At 37.5% G+C, this 15,306-nt stretch overlaps 1 long non-coding RNA gene across 1 annotated transcript in view; it reads left to right on the top strand.

Annotated features, from left to right (window-relative positions):
* Positions 1–15,306, top strand: part of LOC135312578 (uncharacterized) — a 51,029-nt gene that overhangs the window by 9,605 nt on the left and 26,118 nt on the right. Inside the window, exons 4-5 of the long non-coding RNA XR_010372186.1 lie at positions 4,740–4,795; positions 8,822–8,905. This is a non-coding gene — a long non-coding RNA (uncharacterized LOC135312578). The remainder of the gene's footprint in view (positions 1–4,739; positions 4,796–8,821; positions 8,906–15,306) is intronic.

A 15,306-nucleotide genomic window follows, 5' to 3' on the forward strand; every position in this document is an offset into this window, starting at 1 on the left:
ATACAGGATTCCCAACAACTCCATAAAATTAGGGCTGAAACTATATCAAACAGCTTGAGTATGTGTCCTATTTTGTATGCTGATTAGCTTCATATTATGCTGTGTGAAATCTGCCACATTGTATTTCTGTTCATACAAGTACTCTGCAGGAATCAATGGTATCCCCTTTAAGATTCCTAAAATTTTTAGCCTATGGTCTGTGGATCTGTCCTAGGTCCTTCTTTGCTAAGTAGAAGAGTCTAAAAATTCAGCTGGCTGGAAATCCGTACCCCCTTTAAGTAGGAGTCCTGAAAGGATCCTTCTTCCTCTAAATATACCTAATATGTGGTCTTATGAAAAAGGAAGAATCCATTCTTTCATTTCCTTCATTGAAAAAAATAATTCTCTGAAGTAACTTTAAGACTGTATGTATGCCACTTCAACCTTCCTATGGAGTCCATAGACAAAACTATAGGCCTCTAATCAAAAGAACCTCTAATCAAAGAAAACCTGTACTTGAAATAACAAAACAAAAAAGGGTAAACTATACCTACCTATAGGTATAGTTACAGCAATTCAGCTCCGAATTGTATCAAGCTGGGTTTGGCACAGCTTCCTTGAGAGGCTTTTCCAGAGATTTCAAATGATACTAAATCAGAAACCTTCCTGAAGGTTTTCTACTGTTTGCATGCGTTTTCCATATATAATTCTATGAAAGATAAAAGAGGGAAAAAATAAGGAAAAATGTTGTTACAGGAATTATTTTAAAAACCATTATTTTTAATAAGCAGATATTTCAGAGGAAGAACTCATTTCCAGAAAAGAACTGAATTAGTTTAAAGTTTGCTAGGTTCTGTAAAATTTGTTTGCTTTCTATTCTACATACAATGAAACACTAAAATATATTAATTGTGCATTCATTCTAATCAGTATTGTTATTTTTAGACCAAATGTATTATTCAAGAAAACAAACCCAGATGTCTGTTTCTGACAAGTAGAGATCCTTCTCCAATCATTAAAACTGAACATGCAGATGGTAGTACCAAATAATAATAGACATCTACTTTTTTATGCTTTCATGATACTTTGTACACCCAGCATGTGATGTATGGATTACTATTACTACTAATAATCCTCACAAAGGTGTTCAGGTGCTGCCTTTTTGTGTATACCTATTTATTGTATTCACAATTTGGTAAAATTGTTTAAAAATAGGTCTAGATACTCAAGACAAAATCAAACTTCCATTTAATAAAATTTCATATTATATGGCAATATTAAAAAAGATGGTAAAAATTATAATTTTCTATCAAGTGGAGGTAGCCAAGAGAATACCACAAGTTATCACAAAGTAAGGTTAAAAACCAAAAATCCTATCACTTTCATTTGTTATCCTAAGCTTTATCATTGGAATGCATTATTACTTCTGTTTTCTACCTATGTCCCAAGTTTTAATCACTAGAAGAATTAAAATTTCGTTTTCCCCCAATGAATGATATCCATCCTTTATACTACATATTTTTAACTCTTAAATATTCTGCATTTTGATTGGATTGCCATTCCACCTTTGTCTGAAAGGTTATTGAGGCTGTCAACAAGAAAAGGACTAGAATTACCAGCCAATCAAATTACAGAATACTTAAAAGGTCAAAGTAGTACAGCACACTAACATAATTCACAGAATATATGAGGCATTAAAATCCTAATACCTCATTCTCGTAACAAAGGTTGTAATGAGAGCAAGAAATGGCACAACATGAATTCATTCACGTGACAGAGATTATAACAAGAACCTGAAATGCAATAAACTTAACCCATTCTTGCTGCTAAGCTAAGACTGTAACTTAGGTTTGTTTCAAGCTACCTTGAAAATTACTCGGAAGCTAAACGTTAAGTAAGGTCCTGGCAGTAAGTTTTGTTTGTACATCACCTCAAATTAATTGTTAATCATAACTTTGAATTAGAGTTGTTTATGGAATATTATGTAAAAAAGCCCCCAACCCAACCCAGAAATTATTACTGGGTCATCTTTTAAATTTTTTTTGTCTGTTCAGCAAGGAATTTCTTGGTATCACAAATGGCGAAAAGCTACATCTGTTTCTATTTTGCTAGTAATAAACTGAAGTGTTTTCTAACCAGCTACCCTATACAACAGCAACACAGAAATGCCACTCACAAACATAGACATCGCAGATTTTTTGTAGAGTAAAATTCATGTGTTGCAATGTTTCACAGGAATAAAACTTGCCTTTATGAGTCTTTAGTACCTGTGCCATTGCAGTTGTTAGTACATGTAAAACCTTAACAAGTCTTTTTTTCCTGATAGAACATTCAGCTTTAGATCACAAATCTTGTCAAGGCAAAGAAGGCTGGCAATGACAAGCAGCCCAACCCTTAACTTTCCAGCATTTTGGGGAGGGGAGCGTTGTGGTAAAAAACATTTTTATTTTAAATTTCTTTTCCTCAGTGAAATGCGTAGCATAATCCTTTAAGTCATAGTATCTGTGGGGAGGAAATAAAAACAGATTTTAACCTACAGACCTTTGGTTAACTTCTTGCTAAACTAAATATAAAATGTTACCTCATCTTGCTCGGATTAAAAGGGGAGAGGGGGAACTCCCCCCAATGCCACACATTCCCTTATTGAGAATCCTTTCTATATAAAAAGAAGAGTCTGCATATAAAAGACAATCCAGAGACATCTTTGAAGGTTCTCTTTCAAAGCATCTCTACTTCCCTGTGCGTCTGGGGATTTCTGTTATTAATTGAAGTTAATTTTCTAGGATATCAGTTTGCCATGCACGTGGGAAAGATTGATAGCCTCTTCGATTCTCAAGAGTGTTGAAAATGACACTGTTCCATCACCGGGTGTCTTCACTTTTATCATCACAAATCAAATTATAAACATCGGGGCAACCTTGCTGGAATCTGGCTTCGGGAGATTTCCATAAGATTAATTAGGCGGCCAAAGCAAAGATGGTAAAATCTGAGGGCGGGGGGGAGGCCGGGGGAAGGGGGGGAGAGAGGCACCATTCATTCCTTGTAGAATGGGAAGTCAATTCAACAATGGGTAATTAGCGTGGGCCATGGATTCTCAAAGGCACTGAGGACACTGGACTCTTTCTCTCACTCTGATGTTTAGTGCGGTATTGTGGACCCCTCATTTAATTAGTGCACTTTGATACCCACAGGAGCTTGAAGCTCCAGGGCATACTAAACACAGACTGACACCAGCAAGCTTCTGCCTCCTTCCAGTCTAATTAGAGACACAATGAGCTGCAAAGACAATGTTTTACTCCAAGATTTCTTCTGCAGATACCTCTGGCAGGAAACAATCGTTTATTTTGTGTCTATATTGGTATTCAGATTAAATTGTTAGCATGCAAAAGATGAGCTAAGGGCACATATCTATTAAAAATGCTTAGCAGAGTTCAGAAAGGATGGAAGCAATTTGTGGAAAAAAATGTATTTTCCCCTTTGGAATTTTTTTTTTTTTGTTCTCTTATCTAATTAGAAGTAAATGGTTTGAGTAAGAAAACCAAAACAGGCTGGACTCCAAAGCATCTCTTATGAAATAAATTTCCCCCCCTTGCATAAATAATTTCTACCTCTCAGACGAGAATTTTTAAGTTAACTCTTTGTAAAAGTGGAAGGGAAAAAAAAAAGAAATAAGCCAACAAGTACTTCTGTTCCAATTGTCTGTTGAAACGAACAACCACGTACCTGAACAGGTCATTGTGCACAGAAATTGTTACTCAGTTTTACAGCTCTCTAAAGAAGCAACCCCAAAAAGTTTGTGGCAGTCATTGTGTGTGTGTGTGGTGTGTGGTGTTTGGGTATATATATATTTATAAAGTTACTTTTGATGGACAGTTCTATGCTGATTTGGAGAATATAAATATCCCAAGGGAAACTGCGTATTGAAAATTAATCTCAGCATACACAAAACACTTGTATGTGCTGCTTAACAATAGGTTGCAGAACCACTACTCCTAAAAATTCAATATCTTCTATATTTATAGTATCATTATTTTCCTATTTCTCAGGTAATTAAAGAGAAACTGACTAGCATGTATCAGTATGTCAACTCTTAAGACTAGAATGGTACTCTGCTGGTTAAATTCCGGTGATCTGGGCAGATCTACAATAGTTTATACAAGTGTTTATAAGAGGAGGGGGAATTGATGTGAAAAAAATAGGAAAAGAAAACCTAAAAAAAAAAAATTCTATTCAATTTTTATGGCAGATCTATGAATCCACCCAGCTCTGGGCAGGCTAGGCTGAGGAGAAGCCAGGGGAGCAGTCTTAGTCTGTTCCCTCATGTCAGGTGTAAGACCCTTGCTGCTGCTCTTACCTGTGCTTACGTGGGTGACCTCTTGGAGGTTCCTCTGCTGTCTGGGGATCACAGGAGGGTTACAGAGGTCCTGCTACCCTCCTGTACTCTACTGCAAATTCTGTTCCAGTGAAAAGAGTCTTCACCAGCCCCAGAAGCTGTAACCCTTTAAATATCAGCATGTCATAAAGTCTAGCAGGAGGAAGACGCAAGCTCCAGCCCTGACCTAAAAATTCCTGGCCAAATCTGGACAGACTTCTGGTTAGAATAACCAGAGCACTCAGAATAACTCAGAGGCTATGTCTATACTAGTAAGTTAAATGGAAGGAACACATTTAATATAAAGCAGGAACAGATATGTGTTTAGAAGTCTGAACCACCAATGTAGGTGATTAATAAAACTTATACCATTTTCTACCTTTTATAGATATTTGACCGGAATACCTCCATCAGGTTTGTGGTAACCCAATACTGGATGCTGAGGTAAGTTTGAAACCATATATGAAAGTGGAATACATAGAAATATTCCAGGAAAAGAGTGAACTATGCCTGGTTTTATGGTAGTAACAGCTATAGTAGGTCCGGGTCACAGGTTTAAATTGTGGCCTGCCATCACCCATAGCATTGACTGTTAGCAGGCTGTCATGTACACATTTTTGCCTTTGCCATCTAGCACTTTGCCAGATATCTCCAGACACAATCTGGGGAAGAGGACAGATCAGGGACCACTCACAAAAGACAGTATGAATAAGTTTACAACATATCTAGCTGCTTCTCCGTGACACAGTCCTCCAGCACAAACCCAGCATTCTTTGTACTCTCCAAACTCCCACATGTTCCCATCCCACGCATTAAGGTGTGCAAACAAATCATTGGTTTTGGGCTAAAAACCCACCAGTCAAGCAGGCTGCAGAGGAACCCTCATATTATTTAATGAACTTTGAACAGAGGAAAGCACGTCCCAAATAATTGTCATGTCTTATGGCTAAGGCATTTGGTGACCCCAGAGGAGATCCGGAAGCTACATAGTGGAAGTGGAGTCAAGGGCACTGCTTGACCCAAGGACCTGAGGCTGGGTCCTGCTCCGTGCTGTTTTCTCTTTCTGAGACAGCCACGGAGAGGACAGGACATGAGCTCTCCATTACAGGGGTTGTGAAAAATTATTCCAGTTCCTAGTGAGGATTCCTGTCTCCATCACTTGACATACCTTTTCTCATATAGAAACAATCAGATAGGATTGTTGTTGGACAGAGTTTAAGTGCATCTTACTTGTCATTTAACAGTTTTGCAACAGGCACGTTACGCTTAGGACCTTCTTGCCTGCCTACTGTTGTAGGAATGAGTTCCCAAAGGATGCGACTGAAGATATAACCGCATGAAAGTGTTAATTTTAATTTGAGATATCGTTTCAATTTTCTTCTTTACTTGCACACTCTGGTACTCCTGGCCCTGGAGAACTTGAAGAAGACAAAGCTGAGGAGCTCTGGCATTGGGGGTGTGACTGAGGAGCTTTGAGCCTTCCCTGAGGAGGCTAAACTGTGCTACTTCCAGTTGGCCAGCTCATAGATCAGGGTTTCACCAAAGACCAGAGAAGGTGGAGCCAACAGCTCATGGCAGTAAATCCTTCTGTCCTCCAGAGCTCATCTTTTAGAGCCCCAACTACTATTGCTATTAGGCAACATCTAGATTCATTTGGTTTGTGGTTTTGTGTTTGGTTTGGGTTTTTTTTTCAAATAAGATTAGATTTTGCCACTCTGCTTCCATCTTTGAACAGAGAAAGAAATAACAGTGACTATATGTAGTGGATGTCTTCTAGTTATAATCCTTTACTGTAGCTAGACTTACTTTAAAAACCTGATCTGTTCTCCCCAAGGCTACATATTCCCTATCTGAAACATTAAAGTAACTGCTGAATAATTAGCTGTTGATACCTTGGAAATTAATGTTTAAAATGTGGAGGAAAAAAATACTACATTTTCTTCAAGAGAAAAAAATCAAGCTTTAAGTTGAAAGAAACTGCATAATCCTTTCAAATGTTCCCCACTCCCCAGGAAAACAAAACAGACGATATTATTACTATTTACCATATAGACCAAGCTTTTTGTTATTTTTGGTGCATTTCTGAACGCTATAGGGAAATTAGGCAACAACTAGGATTTAAACGTATCATTGTCCATTTGCTCTTTTTTTACTTGATAACATGTGTCTGATACAAAAAACTACAACAGGTGGAGGGAGACTGGAAGAGAATGAAGCAACTGAGCAATAATTAGGTTTTTTGATATTTAATATTGTTGAGGAACAATTAGGTTTTCAAAATGGGCATAGGTAGTAGTCAACAATGAAACCCAAGACGCTTTCTCAGGTGTGCATAGGTTTTTCAGCCATTCATTCCTATGTAATTAAAGCTATCATTCTGAGCACACCTGTCTGAAAGTAAATCAATGAAATCTGGTCTTACTGAGTATGCACAGCTTCAGAGCCTTTGCTGTTCCTTATTGGTTTGCACAGTCACAGGAAAATTAAAACAACATATTTAGTCAGAATCTGTAAAATCATCTCAAATTTTGGTGCTGCTTCTTGAGAATACAGTGAATTATGGTGTGGGGATTGGAATGAGTAGCTGTGGCTGGAAGCTGGAACTTCATAAAATGGCTTTCTCACTAAAGAAAATCTTAATGTAAGTACATCCTCTGTGTCTATTAGTAAAAGCCAGTCCTGAAAACTCCAGCTCCTAAGCAGACGGATATCCCAGGAGCAGGGTGCTGACTGTTTCAACAACTTGCACTTGCCAGCAGTAGCTGGAGTTGTGGGAGGGAGGAGTCCTTCTGATAGCTTTGTACCACCGTGTCTCTTTGGTAGGGGTTTCCTTGATATATTGTTGTCCGATATGACTAACTAGGTTAGGATCAGTAACTGGTTCATTTTCAACATTTGATCAAAGATTATCGTGGGTCAAAATCCAGGAACCTCTTAATTACATAAACTTGCTATTAAGAATGTTATAAATCATCTCTGAAGAAAGACTGACTGACCTGTGCTACTAGGTGATAGTAAGTCAATACCCAAGGAGCTTTACCAGCAAGAACCACCAAAGAAATAAAAGGAAAAGGCTTTTTATGCTCTTCTTGTTTGTTCCTTATTGTTTCCCTTATTTCCATTTGACTATTTTCTCTGCCACCCCTCTATCTGCTCCTTTTGTTTAGAACTGCATCTTATTCCCTCTTGAATTCAATGATGCTTCTTGCTTCAGGGGCCCTTTATAGTAATTTATTCCATACACTTCTAATCCCTCTGTGTAAAATAGTTTTGCCTTATCATTTCTTTGCTTGTTCCTAACTTTCTAATTTTTAGATCATGTCTTCTGGCTTCTGTGGTCTTGCAAGTGTAAGGAGCTTGCTTGGATCAATTTTATCAGTCCTCTTCATAATTTTTAAAACTTCAATTGGGTTACATGAAGTCTCTTCTTTTCCACTGAGAATATGCTCAACTTTCTCAGTCTTTCCTCATAACTTAAATCGTTGATATCTGGTATCATTTGTATAATTGCTCTACACTGCTCCCCTGAAGAGCAATTAAACCTTTACAAAGATATAGTGGCCAGTTCTGTATAAATTACTCAAGGTAAGAGTCTGAAAAGCAAAAATTATTCTTAAATAAGAATAATTCTGATTCTCTTGATTTAGATGGAAATTCCTCTAGCATCACTATTCAAAGTCCAATTCAATTTGCTATATTTTTAATTTCAGCTACATAATGTAATGAAAAATTATTAAAAATTATTTTCTATCTAGAACAGGTAAAATGAGAGGGGAGAAAGAGTTTGCTGCTATAAAGATGATATAGCAAGGAAAAAGAAGGGCCGAATTAGAGAACAAAAAACTTATGACCCAATTGCACATGACACCAAGGCCTCATATGTCCTTCCCAACCCCTTTAGGCGTCACAGACTCTCAACTGTAGTTCTAGGTGGGGAAAAAACCAAACAAATGCCCGAAGTAAAAATACACAGAAAGAGTATACCTCCAGAATCTGGCACTGTCTGTACCCCATCCCAGTTGTCCAGTGCATTTCACTTTAAGTAGAGAGACAAATAGTTGTGCTCAAACATGGCTTTAGCCATTGCAGTGACTCAAACTCCTGTCTCTTAGTAAGCAGAGCAACACCTTTTCCAGTAAGCACATTTTTTTTCTTCTTTCTTTATCTGTGAGGCTTATACTTGCTCGCAGCCATCCTTATCTTAGTCTGCTGAGCCCATGTCTCCTGTGACAGAGGGTGAATCTTTTAGTCAGCACAGTAGCACACTTACATGTTTCTTATTTGTTGAATATAAATATAAGAATCTCACTTTAACTAGCCACACATGCTACAATGCTGTCCCAAAGTAAGGGGTACATTTTAAAATGCTCTTTCACACTCTTTTCCTAAGTTAAAATTATCTGAAGCTTTTAAAAACACCTCTGCTAGTCACCATTTTCTAAAATATAAAATAAAATACTTATTTTTCAGAACCCTTCATTGACCCACATTTCTTTAGAACACTGAAGAGGCTGGATAGCCTTAGAGGACTGCTCTCAAACGTTTTATGCATCTGTAAGTACTTTATTGTTTTCATATTTATGGGAGATTAAGAAAACTGATTTTTAAATGTCCTCCTCAGCTGCCTGGAAAATGTTTCAGTACAAATAGTAAGCCATTGACTGGCTAACAGTGCAGTACTATGAATATTGCTGTTGTCCTAACAGTTCGACTGGTTCATTGAGATCTTTTTAAAATAATGTCCTGAACAAGCAATAGTAATGGCATTGATGTCTTGTGGAACTCCCAAATATGGGATGCTTTTTTATTAGATTCAGGGTTGTGTTCCTGTATTCCTACCATCTAACAGACCAGATTGCACGCTACAGTAAATCATCTTATCTCCAGGAACATGGAAAGGTAGTTGTCATATAAAACCATCGAGGATCTTTGCCACTAAATAAACCATATCTTGTCTAGATGTATCTGTACAGAAGCTATTCAAGTCAGAGGGATGGATGCTCTGCCCTGCAGTAGAATCTGGGCCAGGACCTGTAGGTTCCTTTACACAATCCTGCAATGTGGTGATCCTCCCAGAGAGATAAAAGGCTATGTAATGGAATAATTCCCCAGAGAAGAGTGAAAAGCTTTGCACAACAATTCCCTGTGTAGTCCTCAGCATTTCCCAAATTAATTGTTTCACTTAAAAATAGGAGAGAGTCCCTAAAGCAAAACTGTTTTGGGGAAACTGAGATCTTTACAGTAAGATGACATTGATATTATTTCTTTATCAATCACAGACTTAAATAGTTACTGCTTTCCTATATGCAGTCCCATCTTCTATTTTCCTGTAATAAGTAATCTAGTTTCTTTGTTAGCTGCAGATTGTCTGTTACTCACCGGTTGCACACACCCAGCCTAGCTACATTGACAAAATTTCTCATTCCCCTCAAAATCATGATTAGTTTGTCACCCTACATTTGCCATTATAAATGTCTCAGAGTTATCATGCAGGCCAAGAATCTTTCCTCTATAATGCCACTGATGCCTACCAGCTGAGGTGATACTCTCTTACAGAATATTCTAATATAAGCATCTGTTCTGTCACAATTAACTGTATTCCTGGAAGAAAAGTCAGGATAAGAAAAAGTGCACACAAAAAAGTGTGTTTTCCAATGTGTCTCCATTTGCTGGGCTGTTCTTCCTCACTGCCATCACTGTTGTCCGCTCACCGTTCTGTGATTTGATATGGTCTGTCAGCCACGGTTTACCACAAGCTCTGCAGTCTTGTTCATGCTGCATGCCTGTCATTCACTTTAACTCTGTCTCTTTACATATCTCACTTATCTCTTTTTCTTCTTCCTCTTCTTCCTCTCTATAGGCTGTTCTCAGCTGTCTCCCATTGACCTCCTTGCTGCTTCTCATTCTCTGCATTTAAAATTAACCATGTTTCATTGATAAATGTCTTACACTCATTTATCCTCTTGAGGACTTCTTCTCTTCCAAGCTCCTCCACATTCGACTTAAGATTCTTAATTGTTAAACATCCATCACATATACAGTCATCTCTAAAGTCCCACATTGTTCGCAGCTAAATGCAAACCACATCTCCAGCAACTGATGGCAGTACTATACTCTCTTCAGAACACCCCATTTTTCATATGAAAGCAGACACAAAGGTAAACTGATGGAACTTCCTGCTAGCACAATACAATTTTATAGAAAATCATGCAAGTAAAGAAAAACCATGTGGGTCTGGTGGCGATAATGAGTTTGGAGTGAGTGGCACAGTACGGAGAAAGGAAGATACACTGGCTATATGTAAGTGAAGCCCTTTCCTTGGTGCACAGCCCATTTTAAGAATGTCCAGGTTAACATTCAGATATGGAAAGAGCCTTTTCATAAAGTTCCTTTTTGAATGAAACAATGAAGGTTTTCAATTCCATGCACCTGCATAAGCAACTCAAAACCAACTATGTTCCATATGAAATCCTGTTGAGAGGAAACTGTTGAAAATCATGACCAGGTTCAACAGGAGAAAATTCAATTATAATATTTGTGAATATTTCCTATTATTTGATGCATCTGAACTTTGTAATGTCCAAAGTTGGACAAGCTGTTTTTTTCCCTAGAGTCCTGTGCTGACATAAAACATTACTTCTAGGAATAGCTTTTGTTATGTATGACAGTGCCAAGATACATTGACAAGCTTTATCCATCAAAAGCCTTTCTCCTTACTTTCCTGGAAGACATAATGGTATCATAGCAGTGTGTGAGAACATATTGTTAAGACACATGTGCTAATAAAAGGAATTACTGGGTTCTGCTCACATACACTAGGAATACAGAGTCAGTTCTTCTATTACTGTTTCCAGAGATGTTGTTCTAACATTCACTGTTGGCTGGAACACAGAATCTTTAACATAGTTGGTTCTACTCTGACCTAGGAAAATCTCTATCTATCTGGTTAATTACTGAGATGTTACTGTCCTTTAATAGTAGCTCACAGGGTCAACCTAGGAGGGAATATCTGTTTAGTGAAATTTTCCTCCCCAAACCTAACACTCTTTTTCTGCTGTTCTTAATGTAAACTTTTTATACTATAGCTGTTTTTTCTTTTGACACAAAAAATTAGACCTGACACGATATTTAGAGTAATTTTATAAGTCACATATACTTCACCATTAATTTGTAAATGGTATCTTAATATTTTCCTACTCTTGGCTTTTCACTAGTTGGTTCTGTCATATTTCTATCAATAATCTGAAGACTTACTTCTACCAAATACTGCAAGTTGCCCTTTCAGATGGATACTGAGCTGCATTTGCTAATGGCCTAAAGTTAATACTGCTTACTAATGCTGCATATCGGAATTGTGCCAGGAAGCCTTGATAAGGGTGAGTCCCATTGTGATGTACAGCTATTTGTAACTGGTAACCCCTGACCACCAAAGAAAGAAATAGTAGAGGGGAAAAGATAATAAAGAGGGCTTCCAGAATAAAAACGCAAAGTTTTGCATTGTAAAAAAATGGTGGTAACAGGGATAGGCAAGAAGTTGTCTCAGCATTCACCTTCTCCTCTAGATTATTCACAGCTGTATTGAACAATGCTGGTTCTAGTTCTGATCTCTGAAGTGCCACTAATGAATAGCCTCATTCCACCAAGAACTCAAAATTTATTCCTACTCTTGCCTTCCCACTTTGAAAGCAGTTTTTAATCCATGGCAGTACTGTATTTCTAACCCTGTGGTTATCAAGTTTCTTAACTGACTCTTATGAGGTACTTTATCCAAAGGCTTTTGAGAATCAAATGTCAATTTGTTTTACTTGTTCAAATTTTAAGAGAGTGTTTAGAATTTGTAATGTTTTTATTACAATTTAGATGGTTTCATTATGTAGCAGGCAAACTGAACTGCCTTATAGAGAGGTTTTTAAAAAATCAAAATTATATAATTAACTATTTGTATTTATTGTGGCATATTACATTGAGGGAATGCCCTTTATCCCTTCAGTGCATTTCTCACTCTCTGATATTTGCCTAGGACTAAATCATGAAACATTGTCAAAAGTAACTGAAATGGTAGTGAGAAGTGACATGAAGACTCAGCCAATGACAGTGTCAACCTCTTGGTCTGCCAACACATACGAAATAAATGCAGTATACTGATAGAAGAGACTAATATGGCACATATTACCGGGCTGTCTGCAGCCTTTGAAATACAGACTATCTAGTATATGCTGCTAAGACACGACATCTTTTCCAAAGAAGGGAAATTTATACTAAAGCCACCCTAGGACAATGAAGCTGTTGCAATGAAGAATAAGACAGACAAACTCTTGTGGAAAATAATTCGCTTTCTGTACTTTTTTTTTAATAGTAATTTCTTCCCTATGCAACTTGTCCAACAAAAGTGCCCTGGAGTATTTATACAAAAATTTTGGTCATGAGGGCTTTTTAAATTGTTATTCTTTTGAATGAATATGCTGTGTTTGTTGATCTGTTGTCAGAGGATGAAAAGCATCTCAGATTCATACAGTCAAGAAAAATTTTAAAGTGCTTCAGTTCAGGTAATTAAGGTTCCTGGAAGAGAGAAATATAAATGCTACCCTTTCAAGCTGAGAGGGCTTATGTACACAGTAGTCGTCCATTCTTTTTTCCTATGAATTAGGAGCCCTGACACTCCTGATTGATAGCTAGATGGATTGGCTTGATATTTTAACTTCTGTTTATTCTTTCTTTCTCTCATTCATTCTTCCTTCCTTTCTTTCTTTCTTTCTCTCTCTTTCATCTCACTCCTTTTTTCTTTTGCTCTTTCTCTATTTTTCCTCACTTTCCTCCCTCCTATTCTTACTTCTCCTTCTCTCTGGCTCTTTCTCTCTTTTCCTCTCTTTCTCCTTTCCCTTCTTTCCTCCTTCACAGAGAGTATTCTTGAGGTTTAATGTAGTTCTTATATTCCCAGTTCAAAACATTAAAAAAACTCCACAAACAAGTTCAAAGAAAGTTTTTTGGGAAAGGCCTTTTTCACTGTGCTTTAAGATTAGAATTTACAGTGAAATCTTCCCCCCGTCTTCCTCCCCTGGCCTGTAATTTTTTCCCCATTCAGACCATTCCACTCTTATTGGAGGAGATATTTCACAAGATCCATGTTAAATATTAGAAATACTTGGCTTCTTCACTTAACACTCAGTTTTTCATTCGCTGAGCTTTCCTGCTGGTATGAAAAACTAGAGTTAATTTTGTAGTAGGATGTCATTTATATTAAGACATAACATTTTTGAGAGGCCAGGTTTTTAAAGATATTTAAGCATCTAAATGCTTCAGTAGACCATAATTTCCAAAATTATAAAACCAGCACTTAAACATCTTATTATTTAGATGCCTTTGAAAATACTTCCCAATGCTTTTCATTAAAACATCAGAACCATCATAGGCTTTTGAACATTCACTTGGGTTATTCCTTTCTCCTAACTTTTCTTCTAGGTCACGTTAGCATTGCGCAATAACTCTCTACTATGCAAGTTCCTATGCTCCCATGAGGTCTACCTCTGTGACATAGTATGGATTTTTAAGTATATAAGTATACACGCTTTTTTAATAAGGCAGCTTGTCAGCTCTGGTTCCAATGTGACTATGTGAGAGAAGTCTGCCCTCTTTACAACATTTGCATACTTGAGTTTTCAGAAAATTTATATTATTATATTAAACTTACTTAATGGGTGACAAGAACTGAATTTTTATTTGAGAAATATTTTCTTATTTATATGATATGCTATTTATATTACAATAATGCTGGGTCTTTTTTACTTGGTCGTTGTGCATCTGTGCTACAAGATCTATGTTCTCATGAGGTTATACTCTAAAAAGAACAGGACAGATTGTAAGAGGTGGAAGAATCATCATCTGTTTTTCATTAAAAATAGGGCCCTTGAACACATTCAACATTTTGCCAAGGTCAAGTAGGGTAAATCACATTAGGTACTGATCTCAGGTCTCTACTGTTTGTTGTGCTTAATATGTTAGTAGCCTTTCCCTCATTACTCCCTGGATTTTGTCCGAGGATGAAACTGATCAGCTGCTGAGAAAGCAGAGTCCAGACCCACCATGAGGACCTCTGCACCATAAGGCCCTACATAATGCTGTGCCATAACCACAGCACAACACCAAGGAATCGTTAGCAAATTTAGCCCTCTGGGTGTGAAAAACTTCACTGTCAGACCTGTTTGAGGTCTGACTGATGAATACGCTTCTTTAGCATGACAAATAAATTTTCCAAGACAAAATGGTAAATTATTTTAAGATGGCTTATGCTCAGAGCCTCTTGATCAGGTACCGAAGCTCCTTTTCACCTTTGCTTTATATGCATACTCACTTCACACACATAAAACACTGAGATGCCCACTGATTTCAGTAAAAGCTGCATACCTCAGCATATGCTTTAGGAGAAGGGCCTAAGTTCTCACCAGGATGTGTATTAATGCTTTGCTCTTTGGATTTGAAAGAGCCTTATAGTGCTTGAATTGGTCAAATTGCTGCAGAATCAGGGACTGCAGGACTCTGTGACTTGGGGTGTGAAGTACCCTCCCCTGTTGCAGGGACAGTGGCTTTAGAAAGAGCTAAACAGAGATTCTGCACCTGACACAGAGCCACAGTGCCCCGGTGAAATTCTCTCTATGGAGAAAGTAGAGGGCTGTAAATAAGCCAGTTGCAAGCTTGGGATTGTGACTTTATTATTGTGCTCAGGAGCTTTAAAAAAATCAGTTGCTTTTATTAATGTATACTCTGATACAGAATTAAAGCACCACCACCCAGTGCAGGTTTAATCCCAGAGATTCTGGGGCTTGCTGTCTTGGGTAATGCTCTGAAATTTTGAAACTGACCCTGTGAATCTGTATCCCATTTACAAAAATGACTGAAGATGCAGAGGCATTTAGCACACACTGATTTTTAGGGAAAAGAGGATTGCTCTGAATAAAACA

This window comes from Phalacrocorax carbo, chromosome 1 (genome assembly GCF_963921805.1).
Source record: "Phalacrocorax carbo chromosome 1, bPhaCar2.1, whole genome shotgun sequence".
Classification (NCBI taxonomy): Eukaryota; Metazoa; Chordata; class Aves; order Suliformes; family Phalacrocoracidae; genus Phalacrocorax; species Phalacrocorax carbo.